Below are 17,213 nucleotides of genomic sequence, written 5' to 3' on the forward strand. Positions count from 1 at the left end.
GTGTGTGTGTGTGTGTGTGTGTGTGTGTGTGTGTGTGTGTGTGTGTGTGCGTGCGTGTGTGTGTGTGTGTGTGTGTGTGTGTGTTTTCTTGTGTGTGTGTGTGTGTGTTCTTGTGTGTGTGTGTGTTCTTGTGTGTGTGTGTGTGTGTGTTCTTGTGTGTGTGTGTGTGTGTGTGTGTATGTGTGTGTGTGTGTGTGTGTGTGTGTGTGAATTTGAAGACATTGGCGTCAACCTCCTTAACCTTAGAGGACTGGTTGGCCGAGTGGTAACGCACTTGCGCTCGGAAGCGAGAGGTTGCGAGTTCGACCCTGGGTCAGGGCGTTAGCAATTTTCTCCCCCCTTTCCTAACCTAGATGGTGGGTTCAAGTGCTAGTCTTTCGGATGAGACGAAAAACCGAGGTCCCTTCGTGTACACTACATTGGGGTGTGCACGTTAAAGATCCCACGATTGACAAAAGGGTCTTTCCTGGCGAAATTGTATAGGCATAGATAAAAATGTCCATCAAAATACCTGTGTGACTTGGAATAATAGGCCGTGAAAAGTAGGATATGCGCCGAAATGGCTGCGATCTGCTGGCCGATGTGAATGCGTGATGTATTGTGTAAAAAAAAATCCATCTCACACGGCATAAATAAATCCCTGCGCCTTGAATATGTGCGCAATATAAATTGCATAAAATAAAAATAAAAAAATAAAAAAATAAATCCCTGCGCTTAGAACTGTACCCACGGAATACGCGCGATATAAGCCTCATATTGATTGATTGATTCATTAGATTCTTTTCACAGAAATTGGGTTTTTTCCGCTGACGGCATTCGCACTATTTATTTGTTAACGGTTAAAAATATATCTCAGCCAACGCCACCTAGAACAGGCTGGTCATTATTTCCCGAAAAATTTTCCCGTCCAGTATAAATTGCGCCGAATCTGACAGACTTTGCAATACATTCCGACTTCTACGCAGGTAATCTGACTTAGCGCGATTTGTGGTTGTGACTGCTGGTGCCTAATGTTCGATGGCAAAGTATGCCTGTTTGCTCATATAAGTACAATGAATATTTTGAATATTTATGGAATTTCTCTTGCAGAATCGTTGGTTGCGCATGCTGTCGATGTGTAACCGAGTGAACTATTTTCAAGTATGAGATATTTAATGTTGTGAAAAGTATTGTTCAGAATGAGAACGTTGCTTCTTCTTTTATTCTCCTTCTGTATTTATTATTATTATAATTAATAATTTTTTATTTTATTTTTATTTTATTTAGATCAGACGCCCGTCAGCGACACGAGGACGAACGCTTTCTCCTGATAACTTCACGTCCGCTCAGCGATTTGCAGTAACTTTTTTCGTCTGGGAGCAAGGCGGCCGGTAAGACTATTTGTCTGTCTTTCAAACGGCCTGTTTTTCTTTCATTATTTTCCGATGATCGCAGAAAATAACAGGATCTTTGTAGCTTTCTTTGACATAAATTCAGCACGAGAGAGAACAATGCTTTCTCCTGCTCGATTGTTACCTCGCAAATATTAAAGGCACAGCTAAGCCTCCCGTAAACCATCGCAGATACTGTCAGGCCTTTACACACAGTACAAACACCCTTTCATGTAAACACTCACCGCTTTTGAACATCCGTAAAGAGCGAGAAATTTTCAAAGAATTTATTATTGCGTGGTTTAGCTTACCCCTGAGCATAGACCTAAATATAGGTCCCTGCCCTGAGCCATCGCGAGCCCGTGTGATCCAGTTTTCTTTTTTCACATTGTAGTCGTCAGTTTGTGATTTCAATGCGACTCGCTGTAAGCTTATCTGTTATAGCACGTTATTGTGTACCTCTGAATCTAAGCGTAACAAACGGCTGCGATTCACACGAACTAGAGCGGTGGCAGTAGACTGTTCAGAGGAACGGCCGGGCGCTAGGCACAACCGTCGTCTGCTACGAGAAAGACGGTTTGTGTGACACGTTTCCGGCCTTTTCTTTTTTCAAACTTTCAAAATTTCGAATTGTACTGATCTTGTTTTGATGAAAAGAGAATTATTTTATGATTTAAGAATGTTTGTGTAACAAGCTGTCAATTTATTATCTAGATTTTAAAAGGTAGTTCCAATTAGTTGATTTGCCGATCAGACGGTCCACAAAACTGTACAGAATCATGCCTTAAATATCAAGCGTGTTTACTGGCCTAGAAAATTGGCGTCAGTGCTTATTCGAACAATAAACTTTCGCAGTGTGTGTATCAATCATTTGTCTAAAGGAACGCAGCAGCAGAAGAAAAAGTAACGATCCACACTCATTTCGCACGAAGTATCTCTGGTATGCTGCTAAAATATTCTGAAAGTTTCAAGCAATCCACAAAGTCATTGCTAAAATGCAGCGTTTTTTGGTCATGATACCCCTAAAATATGACGCAAAAAGTCTCCTTTTAAACCGCTCTTGCGATCGACACCTGCAACAGTAGGAATAGCATAGCACACGAAATACAAAACAACATGTTCTGGGTAGATAATTGATCTGGCTTTCTTTTCCTATGTCAAAGTTGCAAAGTTTTGCCCATCGTGATTTTTTGTCGATTTTTTATTCGACCCTTCCTTTTTTGTCCGGTCGATTTTGAGGGTACTCGTACTTGAGCGGCGGTCACGTGATCCCCGTAAAAGAAATCTTTAACCCAAAAGGTGATCCTGGTAGTTAAGTGAACGGCCTAAACTGGCATATAAAGTTTTAATGAAATGACACGGGAATTAATGCTTTAATTTGGCTTTGAAATTTTGAAATTTGTTGCAATAATGTTTTGGCCAAGTTTATTTACAACGCATAGCCTATAATTTTGAAGCAGTTGTTCCCTGTGGCTGTTAGTTAGTCCAAAAATCTTAGTTTTTTGTATTCTATTCTGCAGATAGAACGGCTCTAGGCATTGACGGCTGACCCTTTTTCTCCGGCCAGCGGTGAACTTCCGTTTGCTTACGTACAGTAAGTATCGCGAACGCGCGTGCGTGTGTGTGTGTAAGTGCGTGCGCTTGCTAGCGTGCGTGCGTATGTGTGCGTTGCTGCTTTTATCAAATGAATCTTCAGAGTTGGGCCGTCTTAATGCGGCTTGGTATTACGCTTTTTAGTTATCTTGTCTGGATGGATCTTACTCAATTGTTTATAATAGTTTTTGTTTGTTTATTTCTTTGTTGGTTTTCCTTATTTCCTTTATTTTGTTCATATTTTTTCTTTGGGTGGACAATTGGTTTGTTGTCTGATTTACATCAAGCTTCGCCAAGTTATGAGTGAGAATAACAATAAAACTCGAAATATAAATGTATTGGTGTTCATGGAAACAAGACAGATTTTGATGCACAATAACAAACGCATTTGTTTTAAAATACTTTTTGTTCTCCAACCGTGAACGAACAAAGCAAATCTGCAGCTTCTATACATTTACAGATAATTTATCTACCTCAGCCCGTCTCTACCCCACACCCGCCTTTTGCCGGAAAGGTAACTAAACTGAGGGTCTAACATGACACTGGCATGTGAGCGTTGTCCTTGCAAATGCAATTCTGACCATTTAAACGATTGGATACCCGAACGCAAATCTTTGTTCGGGCCTTTGCCTGGCATAAAAACATCCTTTTACTTGGACGAATAACAAAAGTCCATAGTCGGGTGCGGTGTAGGAACTTTTCTGAAATAATTTCGCAGACTGACCCAGGTATCAGCTACATGTGTCTTAGTTTTTGAGTCACTTGAGAAAAAGTGACTCTATGTAATCGGTCAGTGTTAGTCTGTCCGGCCGGCCGTCCGGCCGGCCGTCCGTAGACACCACCTTAACATTGGACTTTTCTCGGAAACTATCAAAGCGATCGGGCTCATATTTTGTTTAGTCGTGACCTCCAATGACCTCTACACTTTAACGATGGTTTCGTGGACCTTTGACCTTTTTCAAGGTCACAGGTCAGCGTCAAAGGAAAAATTAGACATTTTATATCTTTGACAAACTTTTCTCGGAAACTATCAAAGCGATCGGGCTCATATTTTGTTTAGTCGTGACCTCCAATGACCTCTACACTTTAACGATGGTTTCGTTGACCTTTGACCTTTTTCAAGGTCACAGGTCAGCGTCAAAGGAAAAATTAGACATTTTATATCTTTTACAAAGTTCATCGGATGTGATTGAAACTTTGTAGGATTATTCTTTACATCAAAGTATTTACATCTGTAGCCTTTTACGAACGTTATCAGAAAAACAAGGGAGATAACTAGCCTTTTCTGTTCGGCAACACACAACTTAACGTTGGGCTTTTCTCGGAAACTATAAAAGTGACCGGGCTCAAATTTTATGTGAACGTGACTCATTGTGTTGTGAATAGCAATTTCTTCCTGTCCATCTGATGCCTCATATAATATTCAGAACTGCGAAAGTGACTCGATCGAGCGTTTGCTCTTCTTGTTTTCCATGCGTGCTACTTTTGCTAGAAGAATTAAATGGTAGTTAACACAGTGGTCACACCTGGTTACAAAATGTGTGTTTAAAAGCGGATCACTTCAATTTACAGTGTACGAGTACATACACTTGTTAACAAGCAGCATGAATAGTATTTCAAAGCTTGTCGGACTGCGATGCCTTGTTGGAATCGTCCGGAACATTTGATCTCAAGAAATTTTAGAGATCACTTGCTGTTATCAGACGTACCTCCAACAAGTAAATCAAAAACTGACCATTACTGAAACGAATTTGAACCAGTGGAGCCGTCGTTACTCTTTGGTGTCGGAGTCTGATTTTCAGATTCTCATGTGTGCAGTGCTGTCGAAAACACATGCACCGGACCAAACATATTGCTTGGAATCGAATCCAGAATCAAACAAATGGTGTCGTTGTTGTGTGCGAAGATGTAGGAAGAAGCAAAGGTGTTGCACCGAGAAACGCCGTCCGTGTAGTCTACCGTAAGCACCCATTTTTGCACAGTCAAGATATTCCTAGTGTGGGATATCATAATAAACGATTTTCGGAAATAACTCAGTCGGGTTTGTATGGGTTGTGAAAGAGTGAATACCCTTGCTATTCCTCTGACAAATAAAGTCACAGTGCTCCTGCCCAGTGTTTTCAACACACCCATCGCTATAGTGATTGGCTCCTCAACATGTGTGTCCTAGTAGGGGGCCCGGGTAGCTCAGGTGGTAGAGCACTGGACTTGTGATCGAAAGGTCGCTGGTTCGAATCCGGGCCGGGACGGACACGGGTCAACTTTATGTGCAGACCCAGAGACGGTATCCATCTCCCACCCCCGTGTCACCACAATGGCACGTTAAAGATCTTGGTCATTCTACCATAAGTGCAGATGGCTGATACCACCTAAACACGCATACATCAAAAGCCGTGAGGGCGTAAAAACTCGAATCGTATAAACCAATTCATGTCCAATATAGGCAATTAAGACCTGACGGACAATAAGCCCCTTAAAAATTTACCAGTGTTTTCAACACACCCATCGCTATAGTGATTGGCTCCTCAACATGTGTGTCCTAGTAAATATCAAGGGTATTAAACTCTTTCATAACCCATTCAAACCCGACAGAGTTATTTTTGGATTTTTTCTATTCCAAACCCATAACCGAACTGTGTACTTGTTGGGGTGCGTTGGGATGGTTATTGGCGAGTAAATTTCATTCTTATATCATCATTTAAATCATATTTTCCAACAAATTGATAGGGTGTGTGTTTCAGAGAGAGAGAGAGAGAGAGAGAGAGAGAGAGAGAGAGAGAGAGAGAGAGAGAGAGAGAGAGAGAGAGAGAGAGAGAGAGAGAGAGAGAGAGAGAGAGAGAGAGAGAGAGAGAGAGAGAGAGAGACTCAGACTCAGAACTTTATTACAAAAGGATAAAGGTTTTAGGCAAAGCCTATTCTTCCAACCTGTCCTTTATACAACACATAAAGACAGACGGACATAAAAAAATAAAAATTCAATCATATAAGATACAGAATTACATTGTAGGAATTGCAACACAATGTGCATTTAAGGAATTATATAAGGAGAACTCAAAAATTACAAAATTACATTGACACAGTTAAACCTTTCATTTTGAGAATTAAGTTGCTCAAATCAGCTACACATCCGTTAACACTAGTACAAAATGTTCAACAAAATAACAATCAAACAAGACATTTCATTCACGAATGATGTGTGAACGTGACTGTCTCTTAAACATTTTCACTGAAGTTGCATTTCTTATCTGTTGGGGGAAGGAGAGAGAGAGAGAGAGAGAGAGAGAGAGAGAGAGAGAGAGAGAGAGAGAGAGAGAGAGAGAGAGAGAGAGAGAGAGACAGAGAGAGAGACAGAGACAGACACACACAGACCACACACACAGAGACAGGGGGGGGGGGGGGGGGGGCAGTTATTTCGTTAAGGTACCCCCAAACATGCCCAGCTCAGTGTCGACAAGCTAAGTAACGCACATTTTATAATTTTCAGGTCAAATCTGAAAATTGTATCGAATCCGCCATCTGGAAGGGAGACCGATCACACACTGGTTAGTAATCGTCTGTCTAGCAGAAATGGGTACTTCAGAATCTACCATCAGCAACCATGGTCAGGTTGTCGTTTGTGATCCAAATAATGGCAAGGAAGTCGTGACCGCAAGGACAAATTATGACATCGGACACAAAGCCGGCGGTGGGCGTTGGAAGTCGTCCACAATGGGAGCGCACAAGGTGGAAGTGGACAAAGCCACTGATGACTTTAAGAGAGGGGTTGACCTTGCTGTCCAGTTAGGTGAACAGGAAAGAAGCATGAGTGTACCTCCCCCTTACACGCAAATGATAAAAAAGTAGTAATGCAAGTCAAGCTTTTCTGTGACAGGGTCGCAGACACACGACACTATTTCTTGGAGGTTAACATTTTGAAGAGTCTGTCGCTCATCCTAACACCGCTACATATATATTTACACTCTCAACTGAAGTGATCCACGTTTGAACACACTTTTTGTAATAAAATAAAATAAAATAAAATACAGAAACAAGTCTCAATCGAATAGCGGTGGGAGAATGTACTGATTTGTTTTAAATGGTTAAAATGTGTCCCTTTCTATTTATTTGTTTATTTATTTTATTCCTAGCTTTCTGCAGTTGCCACTTTTAGATTTAGTAACACTCTTCTACGCGTTCAACACATTATCTCCCACCCACTTGCATTAAATGAATTGAATTATGTTGAGCTGCTTCTGCTTCTTTTTTTGAATATATAATTCTGGTTGTTTCGTTCCTCCCTCGCAATAAACAGCAGTTATAATTGGATAAATTGTGAACGGGTACATCCGGCAAAGGCATGCAACCTTGTGTCAAGTCCCTTATTTTGATTAAAGGCAGAGTAAGCCTCCCGTAAACCATCACAGATACGGTCAGGCTTTTACACACAGTACAAACACCCTTTCATTTAAACACTCACCAATTGAGAACACCCTAGGTGCCCTCCGTAAAGAGCGAACAATTTTCAAAGAATTTATTTTTGCGTGGTTTATCTTACCCCTGAGCCATCGTGAACCCGTGTGATCCAGTTTTCCCTTTTCACAATGCAGTCGTCATAGTTAGTCATTTGAATGCGACTCGACGTGAGCTTATCTACAATAGCACGTTTTTTATGCACGAAACAACGGCTGTGGTTCACAAGAACTCTAGCGATGGCTTTTGACTGTTGAGAGGAACGGTGATTTGCACTGATAAAACCGTCGTCTGCCACGACCCTTGCGTGACCCTGCTTCCGGGCTTTTCTTTTTTTAAACTTTCACAACTTCGAATTGTTCTGATCTTGTCTTGATGAAAAACGAATTCTTTTATGATTAAAGAATGTTTGTGTAACAAGATGTCAATTTATTATTTAGATTTTAAAAGTTAGGTCTAGCGCAAAAACGAGGAGCCATTGTTCTTCAGGGCCAAGTCCACGAAAATAAATTCTTGGAAAATGTCTCACGCTCGACAGAAAGCAGCCAGGATGTTCCCGTTCGGTGAGCGTTCAAATGGAAGTATGCTTGTACTGTATTTAGACGCTCGGGGAGCTCTGTGATGGTTTACGGGAGGCTTACTGTGCCTTTAAGAGTAGGCAAAGTTGCATATCAGTGCCAATATATATAAACGAAAAAAACAACAACCAAAAAAATCAAATATCAGCTGCCGTCAGACTGGAACTATCAATCACTTTGACACAATTTTGTTTGTGCAGGGTTTGCTACGTTTGCTAGTGTACAACCATCACACGATCGACCCGAATATTGACCATTCATCAGGCTGAGCAAAATATGGGCACCAGTAACAGTCATACGATGAAAGGTTTAAGTGTAACAAGGGACAATTCAGTCACAGTAACTCCTCGTAATGGTTCTGTGAGAATAGTAACAGAGCAGGGGGAGACCAGAAAAGGCATTGTTACAAAAGACTTAAAACGTACTGACATCTGGGATCCCACTGGAAAACACGAGATCTTTTTAGAAGGCTTCTCCTTTGATGACAAACACACAGCTAAAAAACCCAACGCTCCCATCAAAGACTACCGCAGCAATGACAAGTAAATTGTAAAACTGACAATGAAACTCCTAAAATATAACACTTTGTTTAAACGGTACGAATACTTTTGCTAATCACATATCTGCAGTACAATTCCTTTTCCGTTTCCAAAGCAGTGGACAGTGGAGTTCCAGATCTGCTTTAGGAGTACTATCTTTTTGCAAAAAAATGAAAGTACTTGTACTGTGCTCATAGTAGTTTGACCTGTGAAGTAGATAAAAGTCACTCGGTCAAGGGAAAACCAGTGCTTGACCTGTCTAAAAAGCCCTCCGCGTGAGGGATTTTGCAGCAAGCGAGAGTGAAGATAAAGAGGGATTTGTTTTCTCTGCGCGCGAACCACCAAGCAGGATGCCTCAGGACTGCACTGTCCTATCCCGGTACTAAACTTGTTTACCATCCCTTATTGAGCCTCAACAATGTCCCTTGTCCAAACATATATATAGAAACAAAAACATAAAGATAATACTAATTAATTAATACAGTTACGTTACGTTAGGCGTCAGTACTGACCTGTTGAGGTTGATAACATTGATATAGTGATTCTTAAATAGAAAACTAGATGTTTAGCCAATGCCATGCTAACACTAAATAAAACAAGTATTAAATAATTTAAAAAATTTGTTGTTTATTTTATTCTTTCTTTTGTGTGTTTTTGTACTTTTAATTGTAAATTTAAAAAAAAATTGTTTCCACTGCTCGGGTAATGCACTATACAACTGATGCTTACAGGAAATGGAATGCCGTATCTTTCAAATTTCTCTTCCGGAAAACTAAATCTTTGTATGTAAAATGATATTGGCACTATTTCTTTTAAATTTATAGTGTCAACGATTATGCTGCTTTGTTTGTTATTGTTTTTTATTTTGTGGTTTGCTTTTTTGGTGCTGTTCTTACAACAAACATGAATGATTGTCTTCATTGGTTTGTGTGCCTTTTCGTTTGGAGACATTTAGTAAACAGGTGCATTGCCACTATAAGGAGAAAGAGTAAAGCACTTGCAAACTTTTTCTCACTATGATGCTAATTTGCTATCATCAAAAACAGCCCCCTCTTCAATATATACCATATAACTGTTAAAAAAGAGTACTAGATATTTACCGTGAAACAAATTCTATCCAGATGAATGAAGAATAATGTTAAGCAAATTGCCCAGTTAAAAATTTGTACCGCAGGGGAAATTGTATGTTTTCAAGGGGATCGTGATCTTTCTGCAATCTTTGGTCCATGGTCTGCCATTTCTTTTTCACAAGCTCTTCAACTGAAATGCGAAGAGTATTTTTAGAATAATGAAGGGAAAGACCTCAAATCAGGTTATGTAGATCCCTGGCGTTAAATTTGAAATTGTCAATAATGCACAGAATGAGATGAATTAACATGCACATTTGGTTTAAATGGTGAAATTGTCATTCAAACAGTTGAAATGCACTTGTCTGCTAGTATCCAATACAACTAGGCCATTTTTGTTTGTTTGTTAATCAAGTGTTGATAAGATGTTCTTCTTAATGAAGACATTCCTGCTAGGTATTATATTAGAACAAAAAGGAAGATACACATTAACAGGCGGCATGCTATGAAATTGGCAACCTCCAACGTCTTATGAGAACACGAGACTATCTGGCCAACATAGTTGAATCACCCTACAAGATTACATTCTTTTGAACCATTGCCGCACAAGCATTGTCCAAACCCATGGATATGTAAATATTCCTTTCAAATGTTACATATGTTTTAAACACTGAAGGTTCATTCAATAGAGTACAATTCAAAAGTGAAAATATGGGTAAATATTCTGTGTCATGATTCTAATTTCTACTGATTGTTTTTTTTAAATGTGTCTGTTTAATGGAAATTAAACAATTGCAAAAGGAAACTTCATAACTTCCTATCCACCCATCAACTCATTTCTTCCCATTAAAACCCTACAACAAATAAATAAGTTATGAAATAAAAAAAATTACAAAATAGAAAAATTTACAAAATAGAAAAAGGTTTTTTTAAAAATAATAAATGTATCAATAAATAAAGAAATATATATATAAATTGATAAATAAATTATTGAGTAAAAAAATAGTGAAATAATTAAAAGCGATTATGAAACAAAGGAAGAACAAGTCGCGTAAGGCAAAAATACATTTAGTCAAGTAGCTGTCGAACTCACAGAATGAAACTGAACGCAATGCAACGCAGCAAGACCGTATACTCGTAGCATCGTCAGTCCACCGCTCATGGCAAAGGCAGTGAAATTGACAAGAAAAGCGGGGTAGTAGTTGCGCTGAGAAGGATAGCACGCTTTTTTGTACCTCTCTTCGTTTTAACTTTCTGAGCGTGTTTTTAATCCAAACATATCATATCTATATATTTTTGGAATCAGGAACCGACAAGGAATAAGATGAAAGTGTTTTTAAATTGATTTGGAAAATTTAATTTTAATAATAATTTTTATATTTTTAATTTTCAGAGCTTGTTTTTAATTCAAATATAACATATTTATATGTTTTTGGAATCAGAAAATGATGGAGAATAAGATGAACGTAAATTTGGACCGTTTTATAAATTTTTTTTTATTTTTACAATTTTCAGATTTTTAATGACCAAACTCACTCATTAGTTTTTAAGCCACCAAGCTGAAATGCAATACCGAAGTCCGGCCTTCGTCGAAGATTGCTTGGCCAAAATTTCAATCAATTTGATTGAAAAATGAGGGTGTGATAGTGCCGCCTCAACTTTTACAAAAAGCCGGATATGACGTCATCAAAGACATTTATCGAAACAAGAAGGGCAAAGCCCATACGACTCACATGCTTGACCTTGACCTTTACATGACCTTGACCTTCAGCTAAACCTAGCAATGACATCATACACTAAGAAATGCTTTACACATTTTTCCTACCAAAATACATGTGACCTTGACCAAGGTCAAGGTCATCCAAGGTCATGCAACACAAAGCTGTTAATTCAAGACATAGGAAGTACAATGGTGCTTATTGGCTCTTTCTACCATGAGATATGGTCACTTTTAGTGGTTCACTACCTTATTTTGGTCACATTTCATAAGGGTCAAAGTGACCTTGACCTTGATCATATGTGACCAAATGTGTCTCATGATGAAAGCATAACATGTGCCCCACATAATTTTTTAAGTTTGAAACAGTTATCTTCCATAGTTCAGGGTCAAGGTCACTTCAAAATATGTATACAATCCAACTTTGAAGAGCTCCTGTGACCTTGACCTTGAAGCAAGGTAAACCAAACTGGTATCAAAAGATGGGGCTTACTTTGCCCTATATATCATATATAGGTGAGGTATTCAATCTCAAAAACTTCAGAGAAAATGGGAAAAATGTGAAAAATAGCTGTTTTTTAGACAACATTTATGGCCCCTGCGACCTTGACCTTGAAGCAAGGTCAAGATGCTATGTATGTTTTTTGGGGCCTTGTCATCATACACCATCTTGCCAAATTTGGTACTGATAGACTGAATAGTGTCCAAGAAATATCCAACGTTAAAGTTTTCCGGCCGGACGGCCGGCCGGACGGGGGGGACGGACGGACGACTCGGGTGAGTACATAGACTCACTTTTGCTTCGCATGTGAGTCAAAAATGAAAAAAACGTCTGAGGATATCATACCCAGGAACTCTCATGTCAAATTTCATAAAGATCGGTCCAGTAGTTTAGTCTGAATCGCTCTACACACACACACAGACAGACACACATACACCACGACCCTCGTCTTGATTCCCCCCTCGACGTTAAAACATTTAGTCAAAACTTGACTAAATGTAAAAATTGAACCAACACAGATCACTCACCAGTGACTTAACTACACAGTCTCAGTTGCAATGGTCCTCATGTAAAAATATTTATCTGCTGCAGATGGCAGACAAACCAAACCAAAATTTCATCGCAGCATATCTGCCTGGAGTGTTGGCAGTTCGGAACTACTGGGACAGTCTGTGGGTGTCTGAACTAACAGTATCCAGGGGCAGTTCCGTGACCGTGACATCGCCCTACGACGGGTCAAAAATTTCAGCAGAAAGAAAAGAAGTTGAAAAGAACGGAGAACTGGTAGAAGCGTTGTACAGAGTAGAAAAAATTCCTTCTCCGTGCAATCCACAGCAAGAAGGCACTAGCTATGAATGGAAATATCCACCAAATCCTCGTACACCATTAACTGTGCTACCTGCCTCGGGCTACCAAAGCGCATATTCTTCTTGGTGTAGTATTCTTTAAATGCCATAGTGGCCTGCAAGTTATTACCAATACGAGGACGATTTCAAGAACTAGACGTAGAAAAATGGAAATCAGAGCATGTTTAAAAAATAATTGTTCAACATTTCTGAATTATCTCTCTCAAAAAAGTTGCAAAAGTTCTGAAACAGCTACCATGCTCTATATCACATGAGAAAAATAATGTGCAAGTGTAGGATGGGAACATGACCACATCACACACACTAGTTTTATTTTTGTAAATGCATCACCTGCATGCCTCGATTTTGTTTTCGTAAATACTGAATATATAGCTCGTGATAAACTAATCTCGTTAAGGTGACGCAAAAGTATATTCTGTTATAAAATAGAAAGGGACTGTGTGAAACTGAAGAAGTAGAGAATGAAGGGTGTTTCTGTAGAACCTGCCAGCATGAAATACCCTGTATACTCTGGAATAATCACCTTGAACTCAGTGGAGTGTGTATCATGCTGCAGGTCATTTGGGGAGGATACCATGGGGAGCGAACAGAGCCAAGCCAATCGTCGTATTGTCTGTCAGGCTGGGGTCCTAGTTTCTGACGGGAAAAACATCAAACAACTTGTAGACATCCGACAGGATACCTCTTACACTAATCATGATCTCAGGTCCATGATAAGCATGATGAGCAAAGACGCTCAAGCAGCTGAGAAACAGTTTGAAATTGCAATTTCAGGTGTAAACGCCCTGGCGGAACAGAGAGCTTTGCAACACGTTAGTCACAATGGTCAGAACTGAGACTCAGTCTCAGGGTCCTTCCCATTGCAAACAAGATTACAATACACACTTTCTTCAGTAAATTGTTCTCACTGATCTTTTGTAGCTCTTCTGTTCTTTTCTTATTTCGAAGTTGAGAATTGTAAAACTAAAACATGAACACTATTGGAGAGACAAAATTGTCAAATTTCCCATCCAGGAAATACAAAATGGTCAGTTCTAGTGATGCATGCTTATTCATGTATGAACAATATAGTGTTTTGGTTTGAAACTCTTACACATAAAAATGTCACTCTTTGATAGTGGTTGATGCACACTAATGTCAGCTTGAATGTTTGCAAGTATAGGAAAGTGCACTCTGTTGGTTTTCCCTTTTATGTACAAACAAAAAGACAAATACATTGGGTGTTTTTTTGCTTTTGTGTTTTTGCTGTATTGTATTGTTTGTTGCTTTTTTGAAGTCGGGGAGCTTTACTTTTTACTGTATATGCAGAAATCGAAACCGTCTTGTCTGTCCTTTTTTTATATAACATATCTATAAGAAAAATGCACCGTTTTTTCGTTAATTTTACCTATTTCATTGCAATCTCTGCTCTTTAATCAACCTGTTTGTTATTTTTAGCAGGATTAGCTTTAGGCATGTCAAAGCACATTGTATCGGTGATTTTAGAGTTATAGGACATAAACTTTCTTAAAATCTGTGTCTTACGCTTAATGAAGAGTTGTTTAATTCCATCCAAAATTAACTAATATTTTGCCATCGTCCCAGTCGCAGAAGCATGAATAGATCTTCAAAGCTATACTGATTAATCGTAAGTTTTGGATCATACTTTGTACATTCTAAAAGTGTTAATGAGTTTAATTGTTCTTGTTTTTACCATTGGCTGTAGAAGTTGACCATACCTTTTGTTTGATATCTCATAGACTTTACACCAAGCAGCTACAAGTTAGAAAGTAACACTCTGACATTGTGATTAGGTAATTAATTACATTTGCAAATTCAAATGTATTTGTCTGTGCTTTTTTCTTACATTGTATAATCAAATAAAGGCTATAAAAACAACAAAGGTTTGCTTGAGAGAGAGAGAGAGAGAGAGAGAGAGAGAGAGAGAGAGAGAGAGAGAGAGAGAGCACCCATTGCACACCGGTTGGACCGTACATAAGGTAACGTTAAATTACTGTTGTGCAGCGGGATAAAGTATTCTCTCATACCTCGGAGATATACCTTCACTCGGTCGGAGCGACGTCACGTGACATTTTATATGGTGGAAGAGAATGCTGTCGCTTATTTTCCTTCTGAGGATGAGGGTTTAACATGGATCGGGAACTTACAGGACAACCGCGGCTGTGGTTGCAAGTTTGGATAGTTCTTTCCGTGAATGAGCATCGTTTTAGTCTTAACCGAACTCAGAAGGAAAATAAGCGACAGCATTCTCTTCCACCATATAACATGTCACGTGACGTCGTTGAGACCGAGTGAAGGTATATCTCCGAGGTATAGGGTATTCTTTCAACCCGCTGCACAACAGTAATTTATTAATACCTTAGTTCGGTCGTACCGGTGTGTAATACCTCGAGAGAGAGAGAGAGAGAGAGAGAGAGAGAGAGAGAGAGAGAGAGAGAGAGTGTCTGTGTGTACAAGAAATTACACGTTCAACTTTACAGGACAACATTTGATTCAACCTTGAAAATTATTCCATTTTTACCACTTTTTCCCAAACCAGAATTAAGAGTTGTGCACACATTCTCTCTCTTTCTCTCACACACACAAACACACCACATCCACACCAACCTACATATACACATACTCACACACACTAACTTACACACACACACACACACACAAACACCAATCCTCGCTCACATAAACATATACACACACACACATATGATCAAACACACATACTCACACACACGCTTGTACACATGCGCGCACACACACTCATACTAACACAAGCTTGCTCATTTTTAAGCATTTAATGAAACTAAAAAATGCACGCATCTGACACAGTGAACATATAAGTTGTGGATACACACCCCCACCGGAAGCATTCTGGGAGCAAAATCTGTCTTCATCTCTTTTTCCTGTGGATCAGAAATAAACAATATTTTGATGTTCAGAAATGTAGGTTAGGCAGCTGTATTTTAATGCTCAGAAAAATATTCGGCAGCTGCTAAGCTGTCTTCAGAGAAAAAAAAAGCTACAATCTGTCATAAATGGAGCAGCCTTTGCCTATCATATGACTTTAATTTCTGATCTGAAAGTCAGGCAATGAAGAGAGAATATCACTGGAAAACTAGTAACTAAATTTATCTGTCATTGCAGTGTTTTAGCAGGCAAGCATCTTATAAAAGTAAGACTGAGGAAAAACCCTGCGTGCATCACACTAACAACACTGAATGAACTCCCCTCTTTATCAACAACAAATTCAAGCGAAGCAATCCTTCTTAGACACATGCAAACACACAAACACACACACACACACGGACGCATGCACCCACACACACACACACAAATGTACAAACACAACATAAGACATAACACAAAGAGCAGTTCAGTAAGTACAAATTACCAAGTAAACTGCTTCCTGGCTTTCTTTTGGCCGGGTTTTTTCCTCTCTTTTCTTCTCACATCTCGAGTCAATAATCCAGCTGCCAAAACACACAGAGCAGTCTCAAACAACAGTTAAAATACACAGCCGAACCTGTCTATAACGACCACATAAAAGGTGGTCGCTATGAATAGGTCAGTGATGTTCCGAGGCGTCGGTCATCGGTCATAGACCGATTTAGGTTGTAAAATGACCGATTGCAAACACCTCTGTCCCGTCAAATGTCCGATCCGATCGCGAAGTCAGCGGTCATTGTCCGATAGTATTACGTCTAGAGCGGTCACTGCAAGAAGAATCTGTACAAACTGAAGTATCAAACCCCGTTAAAACGAGTTCGAATCGGGGCCTACTTGAACTTCAATTTTCACTCTCGGTCGAACAATATTACAAGAGCCACAACTCTCGCTACTTTTGACAGCGACACTTTACTTCCGCCGCCACATTTCTGCAAAGATGCTGCCGAAGAAAAAGGTTTGCGTGGTTTGCGTGGGAAAAGGGCAGACACTTTTGAGTGGCTTTGTTAAAAAAAAGGACGACACGGACAGTCAAGTTGCAGGGCCTTCGGCCCCGTCGAAGACTAAAGCCTCAGACGGTGAGCCAATAGATCTACAACCTCAGGAAGAGACGCAGGAAGAGACGCAAGAAACGAAAGTAGGGGCGACCAGAAAGTTTGTGCAGAGCTGGTTTTCTATGTTCCCTTGGCTCAGCTACAGCAAAGAAAAAAAACTGATGTTCTGCACCATCTGTCAGGAGGATGGCGTTGCCTCAAACTCGTTCACCGTTGGTTGCAGCAACTTTCGCAAATCCGCACTGGCAGACCATGTACGAACAGACGATCCCTACTGAACACTGTTGCATTTAAAATATTAAAATAAATTTGGAACTGTTCAGTTTTAATTTGCCTTTATTCATATATTCTCAGTCATCTAAAAAGGTTAGGTGCCATGATTGGTTCGCTTGATCTGAATGTCCTATTGTTTTTTTGTAGTCAGGACATGATGTCCTATTAGTTTTTTGATTCAGGACATTTTGTCCTGTTGCCCTCCAGTCCTAGGAACATCACTGATAGGTTAATAGACGATTTTTGATAAAACTCTGTCATTGT

General features: G+C 39.6%; 2 long non-coding RNA genes across 4 annotated transcripts; one reads left to right on the forward strand and one right to left on the reverse strand.

Moving 5' to 3' along the window:
• Window positions 1-892: 892 nt before the first annotated feature.
• LOC138956815 (uncharacterized) lies at window positions 893-14,563 on the forward strand. 3 transcript variants are annotated; one of them, XR_011452811.1, is made up of 5 exons: window positions 893-965; window positions 1,267-1,370; window positions 2,891-2,964; window positions 6,448-6,505; window positions 12,407-14,563. It is a non-coding gene; the product is annotated as an uncharacterized lncRNA (long non-coding RNA). The 3 variants fall into 3 exon arrangements; XR_011452813.1 differs by lacking the exon at window positions 893-965 and adding an exon at window positions 977-1,025; XR_011452812.1 differs by lacking the exon at window positions 6,448-6,505.
• Window positions 14,564-15,454: 891 nt separating this feature from the next.
• LOC138956814 (uncharacterized) lies at window positions 15,455-16,196 on the reverse strand. Its single transcript, XR_011452810.1, has 2 exons — window positions 16,070-16,196; window positions 15,455-15,581 (listed from the first exon to the last, which is right to left on the reverse strand). It is a non-coding gene; the product is annotated as an uncharacterized lncRNA (long non-coding RNA).
• Between the last annotated feature and the right edge of the window lie 1,017 nt (window positions 16,197-17,213).

The sequence above is a fragment of the Littorina saxatilis genome, unplaced genomic scaffold (assembly GCF_037325665.1).
Source record: "Littorina saxatilis isolate snail1 unplaced genomic scaffold, US_GU_Lsax_2.0 scaffold_2214, whole genome shotgun sequence".
Lineage (NCBI taxonomy): Eukaryota > Metazoa > Mollusca > Gastropoda > Littorinimorpha > Littorinidae > Littorina > Littorina saxatilis.